Below are 27,928 nucleotides of genomic sequence, written 5' to 3'. Positions count from 1 at the left end.
AATTGTTGCTGTTGTCTGCACTATTTGTGGTGTTCACATAATAATGGATGACACGTAAAATGCTAATTTACAGACTCAGTTCTTTTCAATTTACCGTTAGGGTCTCTCTCCACTAGGAAAATCAGTGATCACTGACTACAATCCTCGTAGAATAACTTGAGCCGAGACCTCACTCAGCACCTGCGGGTAAAACCCTCCAGGCAATCTTCTCCAAGAAAAAGAAGAGGCAAGAAAAAAACAAAACAAAAAAAAGTTTTAAATTTTCTTACATGGAAAAATGGTCCCCCAAAAGCTACAGTCTACTGCGATTCACAAATGTCCCAAGAGAAGAGGCATTATACTTAGAGTAGCAGTTAATGGTACTGCAGATAACTCTCACAACTTCAGCTGCTCATCACCTTTTCCTTCTTTAGTCCTTGTCCTAAACTCCCTAGTGCTAGAGCATCTGCAGTCTGAGAGATGTGCTCACAGGCAGACTGAGAGCTACTCCCAACTACCACAAGCACTGAATTTCACTTTAAATTTGGACTCATGTCCCCATTATACACTGAAGCAGCACTCGATAAAGAGACACAATTAAGAGACTAACTTCAAAACCACATTATTTCTCCCAATTAAAACAGTAGCACTGGTACAGTCATCATTTTCTAAAACATTCCAGGACTTCACTCTACCATAGGCTGTACCAGCTGCCTTTTCTTTAAGTTATCTATGACACCCAACTACTTCAGAGATCATAAATGGTAATTTATTGCTATCACAATGTATTATGCTTACAAATACTTATGTTATTTATGTCTAAAATTTCTGAGCATGTTCACCAGTTGTTTTGTTTCCCTTTCATGGATGCAGCACTGTGCTGTACCTAACTTTCTGCAGGGCCTCACCACCTCCCTGCCAACAAGGCTCCTCACCCCTTGGTCTACAAACTATTTTGGGTTCAAATATCTATTCTATACAGGGTAAGATTTTAGTCGCAACTTAATGCCTTTAAATTCTTTTCTGTAACCTCTGAGTTAGTTTATCAGAGCAGTCAATTAAGCCTGGGCACTTTGAGGCTGATGGGTATATCTAAGATAGCCCACTTTGAGCTAATTGTGTTCAATTTAACATTCTCCAAGCACTAGCAGTCCTCATTCAAGCCAAGTGTGAAAGTTTTTAAATTAGTTTTCACAGTTTGATTCACAGACAGCAAATGCAAAATGGCACAGGATTAATTTTTTTCCCCAACAACACAGTGCAACAAAATAGCCCAAAGGCTATTTTAGTTCATTTGCTTTAACTATTAGGGAAGATTCACAGCACAGAGAATGTTCCAACAGAGACAAAAGCTCCAGAGGACTTTCAAAGCTTAGTATTGCCCCCATTAATTAAAGTACCATACGTTTGTACAGACCTTCCACTTTGTCACTAGATGTTAAAATGGAAGTCTAGACCGTTTAAGACAAGCGACACTGATTACTGCTTAAAAGATGAACATATCGATATATTTTTCTCATTTTTATTACAGATGACATTTTTAATAATTCAATGAAGTCTGGTATCGGACTGTAAAATAGGCTATATAGAAATCCACATTTTCTTTGGGGAAGTACAAATCTTGACTTCACGTGTAAGCTGACAATGTCTCTTTTGATTGGTCTGCCTTCATTTGCCAAGATACAAGTTAAAAATGAAGCTGGAATATTGAATTACTTATTGCAAAAATGATTCAGTAACTCCTACCAACCAATGGCAGAGCAGGATGGAAATTTAGCTTTCTTGGCACTTTTCATTTTCTCAGCAATTACCAGCAGTCACAGACACCGAGTTTACACGGTCAACTTTCTGAACATGCAAAGTCTCTTCAACAAAACTTTCAAGTACTAAATTTATTTTGAGCAAGTACAGACGGTACATATCAACTGTTCCATTGACAAATAAAAAAGTTCAACACATACAAAACCTGATGAAATACACTTAGTCTTCAGAGGAAAAATATTTCTTGACTTTAAGAGGCAAACTAAAATTTCTACTAAGAATTTAGTGCTTATCAGAAGATTAAACCCCATTCTTACTAGGTGGTTCATGCATACTAGGCTGCACAGCTGCAGCCATAAGTATCGGAAGAAATAACACAGTGAGATCAGTCAACTAACTTCAGCAGGAGTCTTTCCATTATCTTCACAAAGTCCAAAACCCCTAATCACTCTTTAATTCAAATTATTTCTGCTACTCTAATAACTAATAATTTGAATCTGATCTAATAATCTAATAGCTGTTTCAACAGTTGTAACTCAATCACGGATGGGAACTATCTTAAGGTATAAAAAGTATTCAAAGTGAAATTAAAAAAAAAAAAAAAATTTGCATGCATCCAGCTTCATACTTTAGATACCAGAGTTGATATAGCTTAGGATATGCAGGTCACGTCTGACAAACTATAAAATCCAATCCCCATCCATAAATGTCAAAACGTTAGTCACTGAGGTAGATCTAATTTAGGTACTTCTTGACAGGATTCAGAATACTAATCTCAAATATCAACGTAGTTTTACAAGTATTTTCTATTATGTGTTAAGAAGTTACATACTTACATTACAGTGATCATAAATATCACCTTATTTTGTACATAAGAAACCTCTTTCACAGTAGATTTGCAAAGGACACGAGGAATTCTGTATTTCTTAAAGTTTTAACCAGAATCCACACTGGCTGTCTAGTGAAACCTATTTACAGTATATTCTAGAAATATCTTGCAACTTTTTCTTCAAGCCAATTCCAGTATTATGTAAAACTCCAGACAACGCGGTGAGACCCAACACAAACGCATCGTTGCCTGTCAGCAGGCAGTCACGGGCAAGAGGACAATCTTCACGCCCAGCATCACTACGAGTCTACACACAAGATCCATGAACTAGCTCAGTTTCAGTGATGTTAAAGTTGGATGAGTTTTCATTTAAATATCTCCAGTTGCCGTAAGAATCATCCTCACATAGGCTTTGGTAACGGGAATGCTGCTTGTGTGACTGTAACTATGTCAGACCCTGACCTAGCAAGGCCAGGACTATGAGCAGCGAGCACGAACAGTGGTGGGCAGGCTTCCACAGCCTCCCAGAAACCTGAGCTCCTGCAGCCGGCACACGAGCAGTACTCCTGCTCCCTAAACTTAACTTTGGTACAGCTACAAAGGCCAGAATCGCAGCTCTACATGGTAATAAAGAACAATTTGGACATGTCTTTCTACTCATGAAATCTTTTCAATGATGCTTACGTAATAGAATACTTAGATAAGATGTCATTGATATAAATATACCAGAAAATCTAAGTTAACACATAGGAAATACAGAATTGAGAAAAGAGATTATTAAAAAAAAAAAAAAACAAAAAAAACAAACAAACAACCAAACAACCTAATTTGCTAATGCCTTTAGACCATTGGCTCTTGTGTGTAACTGCAGATGATATAAATCCTTAAGGCAAACAATCATAAAGATTTACACCCTTAAATATAATCCAGCCCTCCACGCACGGAACTTCTCCTTCGGTGGTAAGTACAACTCAAATGTTCTCTGAATTAACTTCCAAAACTTAGAAAGCTTTATCAGCTCAGATGGTGAACAACTATAGGTGATTTGAGAGCTTAAATTGTCAGAAACTGCAGAATAGATATAATCCAATTGTTACTGAAAGTAACGAATGCACTTTTCTGGTCACTTCATGTCAGGTGCTAACAGACATCAGAATCACTAACCAACACATTCACGTGAGACATCCTACGTCTGTGAATATTTATGCTTAAGAAACTTTGAATTCTATCCAAATGTAAATGCCACAGTATAACTGATCACGCAAGTCTTCCAGAGTATTCTCAAATTCTAAAACAAACTAAGACTGTGAAAAATTCAGGTTATGGTTAAAGTGAATCATCAGTGAATTGGCAATTCCAGAGTAGGGACAAAGCATTCAACAGGAATGGAAAACGGCCCCAGTATAAACAAGCCCACATAGGAGGACTCTGTAACACTTTGTAAATAGTAAGTAGTAAAATGTATAGGCTATCCAGCTGTTAAGTGATGCACAGCACATAGTCTGACATGTTTTAGAGACCAGGATTCTGACACTCTAAGAGCACGTAAATGACAGAAGCAGCATGGCTAAATTTCTTGTGGTTATTTGAAAGTCTCAGTGAATACATTTCAACTTTTGGAAATCCGTATATAATTTAATTCTGAGGAACTAATTAAAGCTGATCTCTACTGAACACATGAATATAACTATGTGCTGACGGAAGATACTCTCCCTAAAAATACTGATGCCATCTGAAAAGTGACATGCACTCTAGAGAACCACAAAACACAGGCATTCCCCTTCTATGGTTACTGATAAAACACTTTTTTTTTTCTTCTCCAGCACAGATATTGGCGTTAGTTGGAGGTAAAGAACATGCAGTTTCAACATGATCTTGGTAACTCTTTGGGGATAAAAACGATTCCTGATATTAAGGACTGAGGACAAAGCAACTTGCTTGCATGTGAAAACCATCCTGAAGCACACTAAAGGCAATTGTACACTTGCATATACATTTCACCCTTTTTGGTATTTTTTTTTCACCTGTTTATTATAATAATTTTATATTGTACACTTAAACTCTTCAGACAGGCCTTGGTTTTCTCTTTTCTCTGTGCGCAATAAGATAGGGACCTGAAAGGGACCAGCAGGGACCCTGTTCGTGATGTACATCTCCACAGAAAAAAACAAAATATAAATGAACAAGTGCATTCATACCTATCTTCAGACAGTAATCCCAGCTCAAAATTATTTCTGACCAAAACAGCTTTTATAATTTTTCCCTTGTACTAACGATCATGTGAACTTAAATTACAATCTATAGACCAAAGACTGCCTTTGAGCTATCCATCCACTGTCCCAAGGGTGCCAGGAAAATTCTAGGACCACCAAGTGTGTTTCTTGAACAGAGATGAGGGAGCACTGCTGAAGATGAGATAAGATATGAGAAGATGCTTCAGGCCCACTGTCCTCAGAGTGCCTGAAATTAACTGCTGGCAGAAAACTGTTGGGGTTTCCCACATAACTTCTTACCAACATAAGCCATTCCCATGTAAAAGTTCACAGCGTTAATAACCTTTTAAATGCATTTTGGCTATTTCAAAATAACATGAAACTGATACTTCAGATTTATTTTTTTTCCTGTTGAACTCCTGTCCTGAAGCATTTTTTCCCCTTTTCCAACTTGAAAGCTCACTTTTGGCCTCACTAAGACAAAGCTAGGTCTCTGTCCAAATGCACTGTAAAAGCCCATTCCTTTCTTCCTGCATGCTTCTGTCACAATGCATCCCCCCATTTCCCTCCTAACATTCCCTCTCAAGGAGTTTCTCCTATCTTTTAACAGAAATATATTCTCAGCTGCTAAAAAGAGAGACCCAACAAACAACAGTGTGACATGTGTAGGAGACTAGTAAGTCTTGCCCTTTTGACAGCAATGAGCTGCTCATGGAAATGCAGCCTCAGCTGTTAAAAAGACACCCAGTATAAAGAAACATTGAGAATAATCAGGTCCCACCAAGCATGAACCACTACGAGTAGTTTCATTTAATTAGATGCATAAATATATATTTCAGTGCCTAGTTTTAAAATAAACATCTGGAACATTCAGTGTATATACATGCACATTTTACAGATCTGACTAAAAGAGCTGGCAAACTGACACGAGCAAAAGTTATACCAGTTTTCACAGCAACACAGTTCCTTGAAATAAAGAAGGTTAACTGCTAAGGACTGGCACTTTCACCTCTTTGCATTTGGCTGGAATTGATAGGACAAGAGAGACATTAGATGCAGCAAAGACACCTTGCAGAGGGGAAAACTGCTAAACACACGCTCAAATACGTAGCAAAATAATGTCACTGCTTCAATGTATTACTTTATATATTGACTAGATGGTCTATATAGGTGTGTGTATATGTAAGAGCCTGTATCTACTTAAAGAGAGTCTTCAGCTGGCAATTTGTAACTCAAAAGCAAGTGTTGGTTACACTAAATGCTGCCAAGGAGTTAAGATGCAAATTGTCACTCAGCTGAACGCAGTTTCGGATCTGTAACAGCATGGAACAAAAAACTTCAGAACAGCTATGCTGGGGCAAAGGAGAAATGCCAATTTACGCTCGATCCAGGATCTGTCCCAGTGTACAGTTCCTTCTTTCACTCCATTAAATCATGTTTGCAGCAACTACATAGTACTAACGGAGGCGTAAAGCTATTCTGCACCTGTTGATTGCCAAGGCATCTGTGCAAACACAATTAAATGGAAAGAAGTGAAGCAAAGAACCCTACCATTAGAAATAAACCTAAATCAATACCAATAAAAAATGTAAAGCACTTGGCATGTATATCTGACTTCTTGCTAAGTATAAATGGTATCAAGGCATGTTTTTAGCCCAGTACTACCTCACAATGATTCAATAAATCCGCTAACATCTTACTGAACAATATTCTTTGCATTTAACTGTCCTAATACAAAACAAAGTCAAACTTCAAGTGGGAAATGCTCAAGATGAACGAACATCTTAAGTTTCAGAAAAGTTTGGTTTTCTTTCAAGGAACTACAGAGCTACTTCTATTTTCTCACTAGGTTCAGCACTGTTTTATTTTGATGGATCGGAAAGAATCATCACTAGTGGTAGAAAATCTTCAGCTTTGCTTTGTGTTACTACTATTTCTGCGACAACCAGTACAAAGCAACAGTACAAATCCAAGAAGTGGAATTTCCACGATATGTTACACTTGCATGAGTAGCTGTTATTGCCAGCTGCATCAGCCAGAATATCAATTTACTCACTGCACAAATTTTAGAAAGCATGATATAAAAGTGAAGGCAGCCTTATCATTACGTGCTTGTTTTCATTTCAGAAAGCTGCTTCCCTTTACCTTCTTTACATATCTACTAACACTTTTTTTCATTGCAGTTCATCTTGAAAATTAATCATCATAAATTTAAAAACATTTTCTTGCAAATCTGTCAGGTTTGTGGTGCTATTTCATTTATTACAAGACCACATGACGCATGAGAGCTCTGTATTTGAACATGACATATTTTCACTTTGTTTTGATACCACATTCGAAAATTGTTCCTATCAATCTTTCACTGGAGCCAAAACTTAACTGTCTTGTTCACTGAAACATTAAATGCCAAGTCACACAGATGAATAAAAGCATTTGCGAGATGCAAACACTTGCAAAAGTTTTCTGTCAAAAGTGTCTGTAGAAGAGAATCCACAAAAGTCCACGGTCAGTACCAAAACCAATTATTCCTAATCAGTTTGGTCACCAGATCACACTGAAAGTTAAAAGACTTCATGAACAGCCTGATCTTTAAGTAGAATTTTGGAAGTGTTTGCAGTTTTGATTTCCAAAAAGTATTATAACTTCTGTGCATTTGCCAGACTCAGTTTATACATCATTTAAGATCCATGATTTTCTGCACCGTTCCTTAGTGAGGAGTAAAAAACCCAAACAGGCCATATACTTACATTCCCCATAATGCATCATTTTCTCTCTAAACAGTGGCAGCAAACAGGCACATCCAATACTGTATTACTTTCTTCTCTCATTCATGACGATGTCACACACAGGTTCTTTGATTCTGAAAAAGAAGCATTTCCCAGGTTCTAAGGATAGAGGTACCCCAACCAATCCATCATGCTTTGTGTGCTAATGATAGACTCATGCATAAGAGGCACCAGAAGCAGTCAGAGGCAGCAGGCATGAAAAGGAGTGAATCAACTGTCAAGGGTTGTGATCTGAAGGACTGCGAGGCTGTGATTAGAATTTTCAATCAGGACTTCCACAATTCATCATGCTACAAGGGAAGGGGGGACATACTTCTTCATCAGCCCTTTCTTCTATTGGCATAGCAAGTTCTAGGGTGCTACAGAAAGGAAATCTTAACATCTTACACTTACAAGCAGGTACTCTGCAGGGAGTGGAGAGTAAAAGATTTTCTGGGACTGCATAGCTGCTACCTTTTGTCTGCATACTCGAAACTAAAACAAGATTATCTGCAGCACAGCTGATGAAAAAGAAAACACAGCTCTACCTCTCTCTCCTCTTGTAGGTATACTTATAGACACGTGAGCAAGAAGTAGCCCTGGAAACTTCTGACTGGTGTCTTTGGATATGAAAAGGAATAAAATCCACCAGGAATCCTTCATATGCATTTGCTAGCACTCTCTGTGAAACTTAAGGAAATAAAAAGGCAGAGCTCTTCACAAGGAAGATATTCACACAACCTGTATGAAATCACCAGGCAGCATATAGTCACATTTTCCAAATGCAAAAAGGACCAGCAAGCTGACCGAGTGTGTAAGTTCAGAGTAATCAAACACATGGTCTAACTTTGTTCTCCTTATGGCATTTGCTTCCCTCGCTACTACGTCTACTGACTCACCAAAGAAAAAACCAATCCCACAACTCAACAGCCTCAAGCAGCACTTGGAGCTGGGCTGGTTTGTATCCCTGCTACAGCCCCCCTCTTGAAAGCACGAGAAAGCCACAAAAGCTCTGCAAATATTTCGCTGCTTCTTTCCTTCCCTTCCTCACCTATGAACGTAGTAACTCTCTGCCTCTGAACACAAATTCTGCAGGAACTCATTCACGGAGGGGATTGCTGCCTCAGAGAGCAAGACTTCAAAAAAAAAACCAGCCTGGCAATTAGGAACTGGGTAGTGGTGACTTGAATGAAGTGCCAGGGGGAACGAGCGGTCTGTCTGCATCAGTGTCACTGCAGAGCCTTTGTCTCAAAATCTAGATCCAAGTGACAGCCCGGGCAGATTAGACATTTATTGAAATATATGAATGAAGCATTATTTTAAAAGGCAATTTTCATGTTAAACTATGAATAATGAACAGTAAAGAGAGTTCTTATTTGCATAATTAATGTTTCAGTTATTGATATTCCTTCAGAGGGTCACTAGCCTTTTTTCTCCAAGTTAATTAATTAATAAAGCAACTCCTTTCATGTAGGTAGTGGTAATCACTTTAATACTCAAAGGCATGTAAAATATCTGGCACTTCTTTTTTTAATGTTGCAACCCTAGTGACACAACGATCATTTGCATAAATGTAAACACAGAATGGGTCCGTTTAACTCCTGACTAGAAAGAAATCCTTTGAAACTAAGAAGAAAGAAATACATAAATTATGGACAAACATGGCAATAGAGGCAAGACCACCTTTTGTCCTTAGATCACAACAATCCCATTTTCCTTAATGCCAATCTCAGCTTCGGGACAATATATTGCTAATGGTGCAAATCCCTCCTCACATTTAGCTGAAGATTGCTCTGAGGAGACAGAATAATTTAGGAAAGAATAGATGTTTATGAGAAAACAAATAAAAACTGGAAAGCTGTGAGCAAGCAGAAAGCTTTAAACGCTCAATATTTTACAGGTAATGCGCAACTTTTTCCATTAAGAAATACACAAACAAATCCTACAAACAGAAGCCTGATTCTACAAAAACCTGTTACAGAAAGACTTACTATGGTAAGTCTTACTGAAGTCAGGTGAGATGGTTCCTTTGCTCAGTAGCCAGAGCTGCAGCAGATCAGGCACCATGCAAAATTCAACCTGGAAACGCCGACGGAATGCACTGCTTGAAGAAGATGGGAAAGCTAAGAGGTTATAGTAGTTATGAAAACTTTTTTCCCCCTTCCCTCTTTAGAGACGATACTGAGTGACCAGGTTCAGTACAATATTATGAACATCTTAGTCCACAAGTTAGTTTAAAAGCTACACAGCCTGCCTGTGAGCTATTGACTCATAAGTCAGTCACTATAGCTTCGTGTCTGGAAATCTCAGTCTTCCTTCATTCGCAATCCATCCAAAACGTGGCTGCAAAAACCATTTTAGTGGCCTCTTTCATCCTGTCTCTCCTTGATGTGGGAGAATGAATACCAGGCTTACCATTTTTATCACATGTGATAATATTCTTAAATGAATAATAACTTGTACTCATCCCATTTCTGACCCTCTCGGAATCACAGAATCTTCTAGGTTGGAAAAGACCTTGAAGATCATCTAGTTCAACCATTAAATCTATCTATAAATTATATAAATCTATAAATTATATAAATCTATAAATTATATAAATCTATCTATTAAATCTATATATCACCACACTTCCCTGCCAAACAAGCACCTGGGGGAGGAGGTTCCAGGCTGCCCTCCTAAAACACTGCCACACAGTCCTCCAAAGCCTATTCTTGTTAAAATTTCACCTTGAATATGTTTTTTATGGTGTGATTTAATGAAAAAGAAAGGGAGAGATGATGTCAATATCTGACACCACTGACTAGCTGATAATCAGAATACCATCATTCTGCTATCTCCTCATCTGAAAAATACTACTATCTCTACTATCCAGCATTCTAAAACACAATTTGGGTTTCTTTTTTGATTTATACAGTGCCTGGCACCACCGAGGGAAACTGGAGGGAAGAAGCGCCCCAATCCACCTCCACAGAGTTCTGGGGAGTGGGATGGCAATATAGATATAAATGCTATTGCCTGTATTATGTACTCATCTATACCATCGTATCAGCTGCTAAAACCTTGCAACTAATCCAGACAACATCAAGAATCATTTCAACTTGTTTTCAGACTTTAAATCTCAAATCTGATCTCCAGCCAAGCGATTATAACAAAATGTGAAATAACCTAAATATTGAAAGTCATTTCACAGAAAATGGAAATAGATACTGTAGGAAAAGCACATTCCAGACTCGCAAATTCTCTCTTTCATGTAATCCTTATCCCTAATCTACCAGGGGACTATTTGATCTCTCTCTCAGGAAGCACACCTCACAATTTTTAACTGCTGCAGATCTTTTTAGCCAGCGGTTGGTTGGTTGTGTATTCAACTGGTTGTTCCAGCAAACGGTATTCAAAACATGCCCGAGTAAGGAATGCAGCCACTAAGCAGATTATGAGTAAAACACTTGGGTGTTCTTTCCCTTATTTCTCAGTAATTACTCATAGCCAAGAAGCATAACAGAGATCTGCTTCTTCAGTGTCTCACTTTTAAAGGATCGATGTGGTGTGGACACAGGCACTACAGGACTCAATAGCAAGTTCTAACTGCTTCTTACAAGGCAAGACTCTCCTCGACAGCTTTCTCCCAGGCACTGAGGAGCTAGCTGAAGAGCTGCTATTAGTGTATATTTGTGCCTTTTTGTCAAAATCATACTTAATAAATACAAAGAACCTACAATGGACAGATCCAAGACAAGATATAAATTCAATTCTAGACTAACAAAGCTCCGTTAAATCAACTTAGCAATTTTATCTCCAGGGATGACAATTTGGCTTGCAGTGGTGGGGTAAATAATGGAGTTTAGCACATTAAGAATAGATCTGTATTCAGACTGAATGGACTGTTAGCTCAGAAAAGACAGGAGGGAAAAGAAATGCTGAAGTAGCTCTGTTTCCTGCCTACACCACATCTTCTCTTTTCCTTCATCTTCCAGAACTATCACGGTCATACCATATCTTTCACATTCCCTGTGAAAGATGTAACATAGGTCTCAAAAACTGTGTCTTAATGGGTGTCATCAAAAGAAATACCAATTTATCTGGATGCAGCACATGTAACATGCATAAACCCAGAGAAGGCCACAAAAATGCTCAGGGGGCTGGAGCTCCCCCCTGTGAGGACAGGCTGAGGGAGTTGGGGGGTTCAGCTGGAGAAGAGAAGGCTCTGGGGAGACCTTAGAGCGGCCTCCCAGGGCTGAAAGGGGCTGCAGGAAAGGGGGGAGGGAATCTTGATCAGGGGTGTGGGGATAAGACAAGGTGTAACAGTTTTAAACTGCAAGAGGGCAGATTTAGATCAGATCTAAGGAAGAAATTCTTCCCTGTGAGGGTGGTGAGACACTGGCACAGGCTGCCCAGAGAAGCTGTGGCTGCCCCCTCCCTGGCAGGGTTCAAGGCCAGGTTGGACGGGGCTTTGGGCAACCTGGGCTAGTGGAAGGTGTCCCTGCCTATGGCAGGGGGTCAGAACTAGATGGTCTTTAAGGTCGCTTCCAACCGTTCTGTGAGTCTGTGAAAACATCCAGAAATCAGTGTCCTGAAAAACTGGGGTTTCTCCTTTGCCATGCAGCCTCTGCGACAGTAATGGCTGTTTTTATCATTTCCTACAGCAGGTACCTTCACTTCCCCAAAGTGCATTTAGCAGCAAGCCCAAAAGTTTCTGCTCTGACCAGGAGGCAAGTCACCTTTCCTCTCTCCCTGTCGCTGCAGTTTCAGCCATGCAGCTTTCCATGAGACAGTGAAAAATTTCTCTATTGTCAGCACTAAAAGCTTCTCTTGAAGTAGTTCTATTTTTTTGCATATAGCCACATTTTCATCAAATTTAATTCATACATATTATGAAACTCTTTGAAAACCTCCGGATTTAAGTTAGAAAAAGAACATGAAATGTAGGCTAGGCTATAGTGGGCTTTCTAGGGAATAGCCCACTAAAGCAATCTCTTGATAGGTAAGGTATCTTTCTTGCTGTAAAAGCAATGATTGTTGAGCAGAGATTTTCAGTGGGCTCTGGAGGTTTAAAGTCTTCGAAAAACCTAATTTCATTCAAAACTATCTGCTTGCTTCCTCTGGATTTTATATCTGTTTGACTTCAGATGGAATATAGAATTGGGCAAAAGAAGTGATGATACACCGTTAGCAAAAAACTTTGGCTGAATTTTCTGTATCTTACAAATACTATGTAATGCTGTCAGGTTTGCTATAGAATATTTGACTATCTAAAAAGGATGAGGTTTTTTTAAGACTAAAAGTGCTTCAAGGTAAAAAAAAAAAATATTGTTACTAGATAGACAAAGTTCAGCTGGATGGGTGAGAGAAATGTAAAATTACATTATTTCTATTGCACCGAATTGGCCAATAAAAAATTTAATGTATCTGTTCCTATCTCAGGCATATCTATGAATATTTTTAAAGCAGAGATCTAATATTCTGCCAATGATTTTACCCCTATTTTGCTGTAGTTGAGTTATCATTTGTACTCCAAAAAGGAACCATTTTCACAGATATACATACCACCTGCCCTACTCCACAGAGATAGGATTAATTTGTTAGGCAAGTGGCACTCCAGTTTAAGCATTCTGCAGTATCAACGTCCTGAATACAGTTAAAAACTTCGCTGCCGTATACACTAACTGTTAGACAGACAACAAAGAATTTCTAACACTCTGTGGTTTAATTCTTCATGTATCTTCTCTTGCGATGAAAACCCTGCAAGCGAAAGGATTGCGGACTCATCCTTTGTGCTGCCTTTTCAGGACATGCTGAACATCACAAGCTTCACAAAGACCGTGTGCAGTGGGGATGACAAGACACACTCCAATGGTGGGTCTTTTTTTCCCCCCTCTTTCTCAACAACTATTTCAACTCGTATGTATGACCTCCACAGTTTAACTGATGACTATTCAGTGAATCAGTTACATGAAACAGCCATTCTCATTTCCTTTACACTCCTCCTCAAAGAAATAAATCAGTATCTTGACTGATTGAAACACTTAACTGCCAGTCATTTTGCTTTGTCCCTTCGCTGCCTCACACCAGCCTGCATGAACTCAAGAGATGCAGAGCAGTGATTAAATTGTAACATGGAGCACTGAGAGCAATAACTGAGTGGTTATAAACAAATAACACAGTTCTTCATAATTCAGTAAAATACATTATTTGATTTTGTGTGTGTTTTTGAAAGCCAGCCAAAGTAGCAGTGCTTTTTTACTAATGCAATAACATTACTGCTTAATGGTGGAAAGCACAGGAGAACAATATATGGCCTACAAATAAGAGTAAAATGTGCAAGCTTAACAATACAAGTTTATCTTCCTTATGAATTACCTAGGCAGTGCTTTTATTATACGAGATCCATTGTTTTCCGATCTGCAAATTACTTCCTGAATCTATTAACGATAATGGGAGAAAGGTATTTTTCAAGTCTTACTCTCTGGAAAAAAAAACAAAAAAAACCAACCAAAACCCACACAATAAATCAGTTTAAGCAGGTAAGTCTAAACTGGCAACAAGGCCAAGGTATTTCAAGTATGCAATCACTGGCTCCCTATAACACTAAAGGATTTTTTTGAGGGTGGGAGCGCAGAGATGAAAGGATTTAAGTGTAAATTATACAATGATAGTACAATTCCGGAGTATTACCATGCGTGTGAGGGATTATTAAAGATCAGGTAGGATTTTTCTAGCCTTACTTCAGACACCTCCAGGGAAACAAATTCTGCAATGCTCTGTAGGAGATAAAGAACAACTTGAGTATATTAAAAGGCTCACAGATATAATTCTATGAACTACAAGCTTTCTTTGTAATTCAGATACCTTAAAGTGCACAACGCTTCCATCCTAGCCCTTGCATTTCATGTTTTTGAAGGATGATATTTCCACTTGCTGACTTAGGATCTGCATGTCTTGAATTCTCTAGTGAGGGCCCGAGAAGAGTAGTATTATTTTTCTTCATATATCTTTCTCCCCCCTAAATTCCAACACCAAATCCCAAACTCATTTACCTATGCAAAATGCTTCAGATATGTATAGCCATTAAAAACACCATGATTTTTCTGAATACAAAAGATTGAGGTGGAGGGACTTTCATATGCTCCTGAAAACTGAAGTCAACAGTCAGAACCAGTATAACATGGCAGAAGATACATTTACTATTTTCTTGCTATTGACATATTAATTGCTATGAAAACTCTAATGAGTCACATTTGAATCACCACAGGGTAGTTTGGTAACATTAGAACTGTCAAACAACTACAAAAGACAAGGCATCTGAATCTGCCCAAGTGCTGTGACTACACGTACTGCAATTCCTTCTTCTTCAGAAGCTCTCAATCACTTCCCAAGTGTAAGAGTTCACTGAGCTGGATTCATTTTCCAAGCTCCTAACATTTCAAACTCTCTTCTCACCAAGGCCCAAGCACCAGTGTAGTTTAAATTCTCCTCTCTGTCGTCAACAGAAGTCAAGAGAACTTTTGGTATCAATGCCCTTTGCACTCTTACCTCACAGGAGCCATCAGCTGTAACACACACTCCCAAAACACTCACTGCCGCATGTGTTGGTAGAAGGTGACAGGTTTTCCTACGACTGTCTGACTGCAACAACCAGACGCAGAGTACCTTACTGAGTACAAATCTGTATGCAATATGCTCTTCCAATTACCTCTTAAATATCTGACCTCGAGATCAAAGATTTCACTGAAAATTTTGAGCAATTTATTTATAATGTTGCGATGAACAGTAATATTGCTAAATAATTCCCTTTAAATAAGTTAACCTATTTAAATTTTCTCTTCTCAAAGCTAGGGCAGGAAAACACCCACCTATGATTAAGGTTGCCTGGCACTTCCCACTGTAAGTCTCCTTTCAATTGCTTGCACCTTTGCCAGATTTTTAACTGTTCAGGCTACAGTTTTACATGTCAAGTGTGTCTGCTTCGGGGTGATTTTCAGGACATGAAGGAAGAGGAATGAGTTGAATCACTTCCAAGAATCAGACTGTAGGAAAACATGGTGTTTTGACCATGTTAAACAATTGATATGAACTTACATTTGAAAATATTTCTGGATTTTGAAACTGGGTGTCAGATTTGGTCTTCATTCATATCATGGATCTGCTTTTGATGCTAATCCTAGAAAACGTGAAGAGCATGCATCTCATTTGCCTCTACTTAGGGTCACAAAGAACACAACAGAAGCTGCTGCCACAGCCACTCAGTTAAACCCGAAGGTGTAAGCCTGTCCATAGGAAGGACAAAAAAAATCTGGTCTTGACAACGCACGTGAATCTCAACACAATGTGATTTATGTTCCTCCCCAGAACAAAATAAGAGTTGTATTTTACTTACAATGTTAAAAGCAAGATCATCCAACCATTACTCCTGTACCTCTTGTTGAATACTGGAAGCTGAATTATTTCAAATACTTAATTGCATTAGACAAATTTTCTAAGAAGACATAAATTAGGGCATATCGTTCATAATATTTTCACTTCCTTTCCCTGTAACCCATTTCACTAGTTTTACACTTCATCAATTTAAGTATTATTGCTAATATGTAACATTTAAACTCTGTCACGAGAGGAAAAAAAAAATCAAAATGTCTAATTAGAAAGCTATGATGGCCATTTCAAAAAGTAGTGTGACATTTCCTACGTACATCCAATATATGAAAGCACTGAAGACAGAAGCAAATGTGGAGCTTACAGGCCTACAGGTTTCTGTGCAGAGCAAGAGCTTTTTTACTGCTTACTTGGGTATAGGGAAAAACTGAATTCCCAGGGTGAAGAAACCTGTCTGTAAGATTCACAGCTACAAAACAATAGCATAAAGCACTAAATGAGAGCATGAAAACGTCTGTTTTACCACAGCATAAAACCAACTGAATCAACAACAATAATATATGAAAAATACCTAACGGCAGGCAGAGCATCTCTGAGTAACAGCAAAAAAGTTAACTGCTAACATTGCTTAACATAAGAAAAGCTGTTTTCTACCCAAACTTCTGTACTGAAATGTGACAACAATCTTCAAACATCAACAGGTGACAGAAAATCACGCAAGAACAAAACAAAAAGAAGAAATGCATGGAAAAGCTTTCACCAAATACAAAGAAGCCTGAAGTCTCCATTACAGTGCATTGTCTGACTTACAATCACTGCAAAGGTTTAAAAGGAACTGTCTTACAAATCTTTGTGAACATTACTACACTTCAAAATAAGCAAGATACATTTCTGTCACAGGCTAAGAATCCTTCTACAGGTTACATTAGTGTCTTAAAAGCATCAGTGATCAATCAGAATTATCACAGGAGGAGACTCAGAGTTATGTCAGGTTTCTGAATGCTAAAAATACGTAAGCCTTTGTACTACAAAAAGACTGGGCTGTTAAAAAAAATTAAAATAAAAGAACGCCTAACATATCTACACTCACAGTCCTGAAGAATTAGGCCAGCATTAACACTTGTGAAAACACCAACAATAAAAAGGTATCCCACTCCAGTTTATGAACAGACCCAACGTGGTTTCACAAATTACTAGCTAAATATACAATTATTCAGTGAATAGAAAGGGAGGCCTTAGGTAATAAACAATACACTATACCTGTGATAGCAACTGTTTCTTTTCTGTACTGTGACTCTTTCCTAAGCTGTTTTTCACATTGGGTTTTTGAAATATTATTGGGTAAACTGTAGCAATAGCTTCTAAAGCTGCAACAACCAAATGTTAATAGGCTTCTTTAACTTCAAAAAGGTAACCTTTGGCATGTGAGATTGGGGGTGGGAGGGTCAGTAAGACTTTTCTGGGTGCCAAAACTCCAGAGTTTAACTTCCTAAGTGTGGTATATTGTTATGAAGCCGTAAGACAGACCCCATTAGTGATTCCTACTTTTACAGAAAAGCTTTTACATATCTTATGTATTACATATATAATATATAAAAAGATCTTTTTCATAAGCTTTAAAAAAATCCTTTAAAGAAGCGGAGAGAACAAACATCCTCGATTCACTCAGGCACAAACGCAGCACACCACAGCCAGACTCTTACACAAGCATTCAGTTCTCCTGTGCCTAGTTCAGTACTCCGTGGGTAAGTCAGGCTTCCTCCCTGCTGTAGCAGTCGTTACACAGTGCTTGCTGTTCAGAATGAGTGACCGTAACTCCTCTAGCTCCAAGCTCCTTTCAGAGCACTGCAGACATACTGAGCTGCCACACCATGATTAAGAAATCTCCCTCTCACATCACTGCACAGAGATGCATTAAGAATCGTTACAAGTCATAACTAGCATCACATCAAAACACTGGCATTTTTCATTTAAAGGAAATCTATTATAAAAAAGCCCTACTACAAGTTGCAAGGCATTTCAGTCTCCCAAGTCAACTTCTCAAGCTTTTATTACATAAGTATCAGTAGCGTTTGCAATAGATTAATATTTAGAACTTACTCTCCGACTTGCATCATCCTCATGAATAGTTCTATTCATTAGTTATTTGATCTCAACGTATTAGAAACAGTACAAAAAATACATTGTTCTCTGTACTGCCCTGTAACCTATGTTCTTGTCTTCTGCTAAAAGCTTCTCTTGAAAGTGCTATTATTAATTGCCAAGCATTGGAACTGTTCCTCCACACATCATCCCCCATACTTTCAAGATAGGCGAACAAGATTTTCTCCACTTTCTGCAGCTAAAACACAAGCTAAAGCACATCTGAACACACGATTCATTTTATTGAGCACTGTGCTCTCCCTAATGCAGCCAGCGTGGCCAACTTCTTACAGGAAATAATTGCTGGAACAATCAGGACTCTCATAAGGCTTAACAAGATTAATATACACTCTGTTGTCACATCTGCATTTTATCTCATGCAGTGAAACTAAAATGTTAAGGATGCAGCCCAACAGCAGTGCATCAGAAGTGATGAAAACCTGTATAACAATCTTCTGTAACTAGGCTGAATTTTTGAGCACTGATTTATTAATGTGAAAACTAGAGAGCTAAACTATAAGCTACTTCTATTCTGGCTGATTATAAATTAAGAATAATTTGCTCTTTTTACCTAACAGCTGCAACATTCACGTCTGAAACGGGAAGGAATCCTCAGAGATTCTGGTTCCAGTTTATTTTTTTTCCCAGTATTGTCCGAATATGCAACAGTGACCCTACACTGATCTCCTGAATGTTTTCTGGAGAAGAAACTGTACGTAATCTAATTTCTTAGAAACCAGCACAATTCCTGGTGGTTTCTTGATTCCTGCTTTTCCGAACAAATCAAACCCTAGACAGTCTTGGAAAAATCCAATGTTAGTCTCTCTCATGAAAATATATGTCCAGTTAAGAAAATGAAATACGTTCACTATCATCCAACATAAAGAGTTCTTTTCTTCAATAAATAATCACTGTGAAACAGCCAAAGATCCAACGTGGTCCATCAAAACGAGGAAAAAAAAAAAAAAATCATCTCAGAGGTAGTCCATTACAGACATTAAATGTACTTTACACATTGTATGTGTGCAAGTTATGTACACTTCCAGCCGCAAAGAAGAAAATCAACACCGTATTCATCAAGATAAATGGATCCACAAAACAAAAGACATCTATCTATATCATTTTCCTTCTCCGTACTGTCCTTCTTCCCATCTCCACCAAAAAGTTCCATCTAAAAATACTGATTAGCAGAATCAGCCACCCACAATGTTTACGGGTCATTTGCAATCTGTTCTTTGAACTAAAGATGATCTTTGCAATAAAGAACAGAGTTAGTTCTCTACACAGGCTTGAGCAATATTTCAAAGTTTAATGCACATGATCCGCTCCCCTGGATTTCTGCTGTTATCAAAAAGCAAGGCAACTACAGTTCACGGACTGAGAATAGGATTCTTCTCACCCAAATTTTAGCTGTCAGGACGGGGCATCTTGTGCAAGCTAATGAACGAGGCTTCTGCAGTGAGTGACAGAACCATCCCATGGAGAGTCCTCTCTCTGCCATCTCTTCACCTTATTCAAGAGCCCAACAGAACAAATTACACAAAAGCAAAACGTGAGAAATGCTACATTCAATAGGGACAACCACATATAAGCAGCTCGTTGGAGCAACAGTCCTGCCAGAAACACAGAGCTGCAGAGAGCTCCTTAACAAAGAACAGCAAGTGATTTTCGTAAAGACCAAAATTGGGAGTGCTGAAGTCTCAGACCTGTTTTACGGCTGTGGCAGAGTTATTTTTTTCTAGTTTTGTTTCACAGCATAAAGAGGATTTCATGTCCTCCCCAGGATCACCCTGCACTGAAACCCAGAAACTGAAGCTTGGCACAGTGGGATTCACTCGATAACAATTCTCACTTTTCTCTGAGGATCTGTATACACCAAAATCAATTAGCATTTGCTACAAACGTAACATAGCAACAGCGGACAAGCCCTCATTTGATGTAAATCAGTGTATTTCTTCTAATTTGAAAGAACTTTACCAAATTTCATCAGCTGTAACTCCCACACAGTGCTTCTGAATAGCTCACTCTATCACTAAGGAGGTAAGGATCATAAAATTTTAGTGCCAGGAACAGTAAGTGGTCAATTCAATTTGTTATCCTCTTTAGGACTTCTCAAACATCTTATTTCTCTTGTTTTCAGCAGGAAGAAAAATGGGTCCGAATATATGAAAACTGTCACACAGGGATGGTGGGTGGAAAACTGTCCTGAAGCCATAATCTGAGATTTGATTACTTGAGCAGGCACAAGAAAACTATTCATAAAATAATCTTTATTAAACTCGCTGACATTTTTTTTGCTGTTTTTAAACTTTAGCAAACTGCCAACATGCTGTGAGAAGTAGCACTTCCTGTTGATTTGTTTTGTATTAATTATAGTGTAATTAAAAAGGGGAGTCTTTACTGCAATCAACTACCAGGTGTTTTAAAAATAAACAGGGGCCTTAACATTTTCAAATGAGACTGCCAGCGTTACTGTGGCACACTGACCAAACTTTAAAATGTATACACTTAGGAAGGAAGGTTCTAGAATGGGAAAATCTTCGTTATGTTAAAAAAAAAGAGGGGGGGGGATACCCCACCTACTGTGAATCCCCGTGATATCAGTGGTATAGCTGCTACAGTTAAGACATGAACACCTAACAGGTCATCTAATCTTGCCATTAAAAGTGTGAATTTGCTAATAAGCCTCAGAGCTTGAAGAAAACTGACATAAAAGGCAGTAGCAATAAAAAAAAACCCTGTGTATTTTGTTACATAAAGGAATGGAAAATTAAAAGATTAATAAAATATTCACTGCATTGACTGTTGATGAACAAAGAGCGGTACAATTTCATGACTATCAGCTGGACTGCATTAAAGTTTAACAATATTTTGGTTTTTTTCTCATTACCTTTATGTTTGACTTAATCATCTAGCTAGCTGGAAATTCCAGGCCTGAGTCCTCTATTGCAGCAATGCACTGAAGTCCACACTATTATTGCACTGGCAGCCCAGCACCGTTAACTTCAAGAGCTAGCCAAGTTCAAGGAAGCAGAGTCTCCTATACCACCATAGCTGCAAGCTATATACGGTATGTTAAAAATTATTTGATTGATAAAGGATATAAAAGGAAATCCGAAAGATAAAGCTGAAAATCTTCACACTAACCACCCGTTAAGAAATACCCACCATCCTAAAGACAGAGAAAGTTTTTCTTTCTTCCCATCAATGCTGACAGATGACTGCAAGAGAGAATTAAAGGACCGGTATGAACTCAGTAAAGGGAAAAATCAAGTGACCTACTACATGTTAATCTGGCAAAAAGCACATGCCAATTGAACTGTTATGGCCATTCTCGAGGCAGAGACTGACAGGTCTTGGAAATGCTGTCAAATTACTAACACACTGTCTGCTTCTGAATGAGCACTGAACCCTGCCGGCTTGGATCTCTTCATTCTGGCTTGATCTCAGGAACTACTTGAGGCACCTGAATAAAACCAATGAAGGTTAAGCAAGTTGAAGTGTTCTTTTTCTTTGCCTTTTTAGCATAGCCTTATTAAGAGCTCCATTTCAAGTAACTAGGAACAGAAATGAAACTTTTGTTGTTGTTGTTCGCTGTACAAAGATCACACATTTTTTCCCCTCAGTCACTTAAAGTACTGAAAAAAAATCTATAATCCTTTAGGTTGAGAAATTACCAATATGATGCCTGCTATTCTTTAAGTAACCAATCTGTCAATGAGCTAGAAGACAGTTATGTAAAAGAAAAATAAAAAATGTGTATCGCATCAATTGGATTCCCAGTAATTCAAGTTCTTAATTTTCAAATGGGTATATTTAAAGACTTAGCAATTACGAATTCTAAATGAGAAGCTACAAATGTCAATAATCTCATTTAAACATATCAATTGATGGATAAAATTTTTTTTGGTAGGTACGACTAAGACAGCCATATGTTTAAGAAGCTGCTTTATGCTGTGCATTAGTGAGTTTACTTTTAACCAACCAGTGTTGGTACGAAACCAGTTGACCAGATAAAACAGTAAAAGACATTTTCCCATCACTTGAATACAGTAACACTTCAGAACCCACTGCAACTTGGAAATTTATTTCGTTTACTGGAAAGCACCCGTTTCAAATCATTTAGTACTCTTTAAAGTTATATCAACTGATATTGTTCAATATGCATAGTTTTTCAACTTTAAAAAAAAAAAAGTATTTTAAAGTTTTATAATCTATCGTCTTCAGACCTGGGATTTTCCTCCTAGTTAAGTATATTGTGATCTTAAAGACAGGCCAGAAGAGAAAAACTGTAGCAATGCAACACTGTGGGAATTAGGAAAGCAGCCATCAAAGAACCTCTTTTGGTTTTGAATATCATTTACATGGGATGAGAACACTACACAGCGCATTATTCTCTCTCTCAAGCTGACCACACACAGTCCAAGAAAAGTGTAACCTCATACAGTTTTCTCCACAGCTGGAAAAGACGACCTTCCTTATTTTGCAGACCTAAACCAAGAAGAGACACCCAGTGTTACTCGCTAATCATTCACCTGTTCTAACGGGGTGGTTATGCTCAGCTGTCCTAAAATGAAAGTGGAGGGGAAAACAATCTCCCGCTGGAAAGCCAGAAAGTTTTAAACACTACATTTTAGAAGAGAAATAATACACTTTTAAGCAAAAAAGCAACTCGTGAGAAGAGATTTAAGTAAAACCTCCCTGAATGACACTGAGTAAGCGTAAAAGTCCTGCCGCTGGGATACCTACTCACTCTGCCAGCACAGAACTGCTTGCAGGTAACTGTTGATATGATCTTGAATTTCTGCAGACGCACAACTCTTCTAAGCTTTCCAAGAATAAAACCATGCAGGTTTAAAAATGTTCTTTCCCAGAATATAAACGTAAACAGACAGATTGATAAACTTCAGAGTGTATCTTAGGACCTAGCACAGATAAACTGATGGGTCCTATCACCTAGAGAACATCAGCAAAGGGATTTGCACACCAGGAATTGCTTTAAGAGGCCACAACTGCGATGCCTGGATGCTAATCAGCTCCCAATTAGCTTCAAAGCATGCTTGCCCCAACCAATACATTCAGTACCACTTATCATCAGCAAACCTGCAAAGACAAAATGCAGCAATCACCTACAGCAAAGCACACCTACCAGTATTCCTAGCACACTGATGAGTTAGGTATTTATACTGCTTTTGCTACAAAAAGCATTCTGGGGAGATTCCAGCTCCACCTTTAATAATAATGGGAGGACTCTGTATTAGAGGACTCTTGATTACCCTCGCTACTAAACAATAATACACTCACATTCAGGTATGAATAATTCTCGCAGCCTCGGCATAATCCTTGACTGTCTGCCTTTTCACAAATGTCCTCTAAACGTAATTTTCTGCTAACTACTCACTGAGGGAAAGCACCTCCTAAAACCACAGGGACATCGCCTAACATCTAAATCTGAAGTTTTTTGCAAAACACAAATGTGCCTGCTAAAAGAAAACAAAAAGGCAAGCACACGTGCATGATAGGATTATTTGATTCAATACAATATAAATTAGGTCAGACTCCTCTTTGGAGGATTCTGTGTCGAGAAGTAGGTGGTCCACTAAATTTCTATTCATTTGCCTTCAGGCTCGGGGAATTGCAAAGACTCTCAAGAAACTGATATTCTTCTACTCACAAGAGTAATCACTATTTGGGGGGGGCAGGGTGGGGGGAATCTCTCAGTGTAACCACTTGACAATATCTGAAGACCTCAGAAATCTTTTAATAATAAAAAGAGCAGCTAATAAATCTTTGCATATATATAAAACATATGTACATGTATCCATACACAGAGATACATGAAATTCAATACAGAAAAAACACAGCAAGTCCTTTTGTGTACGGGGGCATCGTACTGCCCGTTTACTTTTTTACGTTGTCCGTATCCTTAAGAAAAGTAACAATTTATGCATCCTCATTAAACCAACAGTAACGGAATGACAGGAGAAACACTATACATAGAAAGCGCAAAGGATTACGGGCTGAAAACTCTGCCCTGAGCCTGCTCCCCAGCAGGCTTCTGCTCACAGACACTGCATTTTTAAAAGCTTACCCACAGTTATCATCCTTTCCGATTCTATAAGCAACTGAAGTAAATCTTCACGCCTCCAAGGGCCATAAGACCATGCCAAGTACTTCACATATCTAAGAGGAGGACTGAGTCAGGGCAAGATGTGACAAGCAGCCCTCCAGCAGACCTGTTGCTCCACTGGGGATGGATCTGGTTAGGAGACACAGCTGAGCCTAAAGAGCTACGTCCCGGGTAGCTGCTTCCCCCCCCAGCTGGGGACATGACAGCCTCCAGCCCCCACACCTGCACAGACACACAACTCCAACTCCTCAAAAAGCAATATACTGATTAAGAGACAAAGCCGACAGGTATCCCTCTGATCTGGTTCTTCAAAATGGCACATATCTTCAAAGAGACCCACCACTGAAGCTCGGTAGCACAGACCCCACCGTAACCAGCAAGGCTTCTGCTAGCAGAGCCTCGTGTGTGCGACTAAACCACAGAAAATAAAGACAATCAAGGACTTTTCACTACAACAAGTTTCTACACAAGTTCTTACAATATGTGTTGCTTCAACAATTGTAAGATCTTCGTAAAAAGAAGAATGGGACGTTTCATACTGCACAGTTAAAACCAACGAACGGTTATACTTGTAACACTTGAAAATGTGTTTGGTGGCTGTGTAAGATGAGGTTGCACACAGTAAGTAACATGGTTAGCTTTTCTGTAACTCACAACACTGGGTTTACTCACTTTCTCTAAGTTGTGACAATTCTGCTGCCTTTAAACAGAAATGGAAGATTGATTCATGGATGAAATTCTTAAACCACCACCATGAAATGTAATTCTGCTGTAGCTTGACTGGGCAAAAACTAAGGGCAAAATACAGAGTTGCAGGTTTGCTATGTGACAAGTCAAAGTATGAAAATGAAAATATTTAAATCTGATTAATTACTTTTTTCAGAATATATGCTTTTCATTCTACTGTATCAAAATACTCATAATAAAACAGTGCAGCTGATGAAGTCAAGCACTCCCTTACAAAGGCTGGCAAATTTGCAGAACAGCACTTGAGGTTCAGATTAGTAAAATCCTAATGAATATCTACTCTAATACCCATGTAATTGCATGGAATGCATTTGCAAGTGGTATAATTAAAAAAAAAAAAGAAAAAAAACACTGGCACAATTGAAGTCCAGACTTGATTTTAGTGTCAGTTTAAGAGACTTCAGTGACAACCTGGAAGAATGAAGATCCCAGTTCAACCTCAAGAAGAAAGAATTGCAGTAAAGACTTCCAATTCTTTCCCAGATTACAATATGGTTCAGTCTCGCACTGTAAGTACCAATGTCAACTTCTCAGTTTCATCATTTTTGTCCCAGACATCAGAACTGTTTTCATACTTTACTCAATGACTGTTTTATTAGAAGTGCCCACCTCTTCCTGCACACTGTACAAGGAGTCGGGTGCCCACCATGGGCTCCTGAAAGACTTTCTTGGAACTACATATGTAAATGTTGCTGCTGCACTACATGTTGCAAGATGTTACACTTCCTTTTGGGAAGTGTAATTTCTGACATATTTTATCTCACAAATCCACCATGCCAATAACTGCTTTAACAATAGAACTAGTACTGTAAGAAAGAAGCCACAGAAGGGCTGAAGGCAAGCACTGCTGAAATAATACCAAAGAGTATAGGACACATGAGAGACCAAGTAATAACATACTTTTATTCCTAAGTAATTGGCTGAGCAAACGTATTGTGATTCAGCAACTCTGATTAATTTTGCAAGAATGCTTGGGTAGTGTTTATAAAAATCAAGTCATTACCTTGACTAAACATTGACTTGGACAGTTAACTTTAACCATCAAGACCTTGACTAAATATTGACTGGGAAAGTTAATTTGAACTATAAAGTCTAGAAAATCTTGTTCCTCTTTACTGGTATTTGCTACCACTTTAAAATGTAAACACAATTGTAAAAACAGAGGTTCTCTCACCTAACCAGTATTTAACTGGGTAGCTCGTCTGTTGTTAAATTCAGCACAACTATCTTGCAAAATCTGAAATCTAAAATATTTAAAAGAAAACAGGCCTGTTATGGAGGAGAGGGAAAGGTCAATCTTCATGTGTTTTGCTTGAGCAAGGACCTCTCAAAAGTATTAAAAAAGAATCACAAGGTTCATGGTTTAAAATTATTTTGATACATATATACGCAGGGGTCTTCCAATGTATATTTATAAAACTGTGCCTTGCCCAAAGGACCAAGCAGGCTGACCACCAGGACACTGTGTTCCCAGGACACTGTGTTCATTCTGGTTCCTCTACTTTTGAAGCCCTATTAACAGCTACCTCAAGTCTACATCCTCCACTACTGGTGTCACTTCATCATGTGAGGCCATGGGTCAAAGGACATACACAGGGTCTTTCACTAGCTGAGCTAAAAAAAGAAAAAGAAGAAAATCAATTTCAATCCTCCTAAGATGAAACCACTGATGTGTGCAGTCACTAAAGTCCCAAAGGTAATCCTACAAGAAAACATGATGGTGTCCTCCATCACCGTGCTGAGATACTGTTAAAAGTGCAGCAAAATCACCTATGAAGTATAGTCCAAGACCAGCATCTGTATCAAAACACTCCAAACAATAAATCTGAACTTCTAGACCAATGTGAACAGTGCATTTTAAATGTGTAATGAAACAAAGGGACAAGGAATCTTACGTTTCAGGAAGGTGTTATGTATGTGGCTACAGAAATAAACATGAATCCAGCAGTAATTCTACCTAGAGTTTCATTTCAAGAGTTGGAAAGTGCCTTTTAGCTTTGTGCCTTAATTCCTTTTTCAATATAACAGCTGCCTTTAGCACACTCAATGAAAAATAGCTTAAGAGCAAATATAAAAGGCATAAATCTCAGATACGAGTAGAAATATCAAACTAACTGGTGAAAACTTGCTTTTCTATTATTTTTGAGTATAGTAGTAAGGAACAGATTGATAGTGGCGTTATGGGAGGGCGAGGGTGGAGAATGAAAGAACAATAAACAATACAATCATCGGTAGTTTAACACAGCGCTGTGTCTTGCAACGGAAACATACTGTGAAACAGCTTGCAAGATAAGCTTCATCAACGATAAGTAATTTTTATTCCGTTTGAGTGGTTGAAAACAATAAACATGATTAAATGCTTCAGACATGCATTCAGAATTTAGACAAATGGCAACGAGTTCCAAGGACTTTGCTTTTTAAAACTACTCTGGGGAAAGACCTAAAGATTCGCTTAAAGGATTTGAAACGTACAATAAAAGAGAAGTTCATGGAGTAATTAAAAACTTCCCATTCATCTGCAAGCTTCACGACTGTCCCGAACAGAAAGAAGCTTTGTTGGATGGAGGGATGGAGGCTGGTCCCGGCTCCCTACCTCACCACTGTACCACTCAGAGAGACATTTCAAATGTGCCGGTTACGAATAGGAGCTCCCGTGGTGTGAAACACCCTGCAAAACACAAAAGAAAGAGGTGGCTCTGGCTCCGGCAGAGTTCACAGCCCAGGTTTGTCCTGCCGGCCGCTGTAGGATCTGTCACCACCGTCCTGCTCCAGGCTGGCAGCGAGCTCGTGGGGGCAACGCAGGGCGCCACGCATTGCCAACTTTAACTAATCCCACAGTGTCTCTTCAGGCGTTCCTGGCGACTCGGGGACCGCGCACAAGCACAAAAAAACCCACCCAAAACATTCAGATGGGGGCTCTGGGGGTTCTTCTGTTTGTGGGGTTTTTTTCCCAAAGGGTCGTGAACCCCATAAAGCTTACCCCCCCCCCCCC

The 27,928-nt window shown here is 38.7% G+C and overlaps 1 protein-coding gene across 10 annotated transcripts in view; it reads right to left on the bottom strand.

Annotated features, from left to right (window-relative positions):
• DAB1 (DAB1, reelin adaptor protein) overlaps positions 1–27,928 on the bottom strand; it is a 455,855-nt gene that overhangs the window by 140,995 nt on the left and 286,932 nt on the right. For 8 of the 10 annotated variants that reach the window (XM_026853569.1, XM_026853571.1, XM_026853565.1 and 5 more), the window contains exon 3: positions 7,530–7,642. The exons of 1 other annotated variant lie outside the window; for it this stretch is intronic. The gene's annotated coding sequence lies outside the window, so the exon portion shown is untranslated. Of the gene's footprint in view, positions 1–7,529; positions 7,643–7,955; positions 7,977–27,928 lie in introns of those variants that run through there. One more of the 10 variants, XM_026853567.1, reaches the window with a different exon arrangement.

Source organism: Athene cunicularia (assembly GCF_003259725.1).
Source record: "Athene cunicularia isolate RWA chromosome 8 unlocalized genomic scaffold, athCun1 chr8_part1, whole genome shotgun sequence".
NCBI classification, from domain to species: Eukaryota; Metazoa; Chordata; class Aves; order Strigiformes; family Strigidae; genus Athene; species Athene cunicularia.
This window is presented reverse-complemented; position numbering and strand designations above follow the sequence as displayed.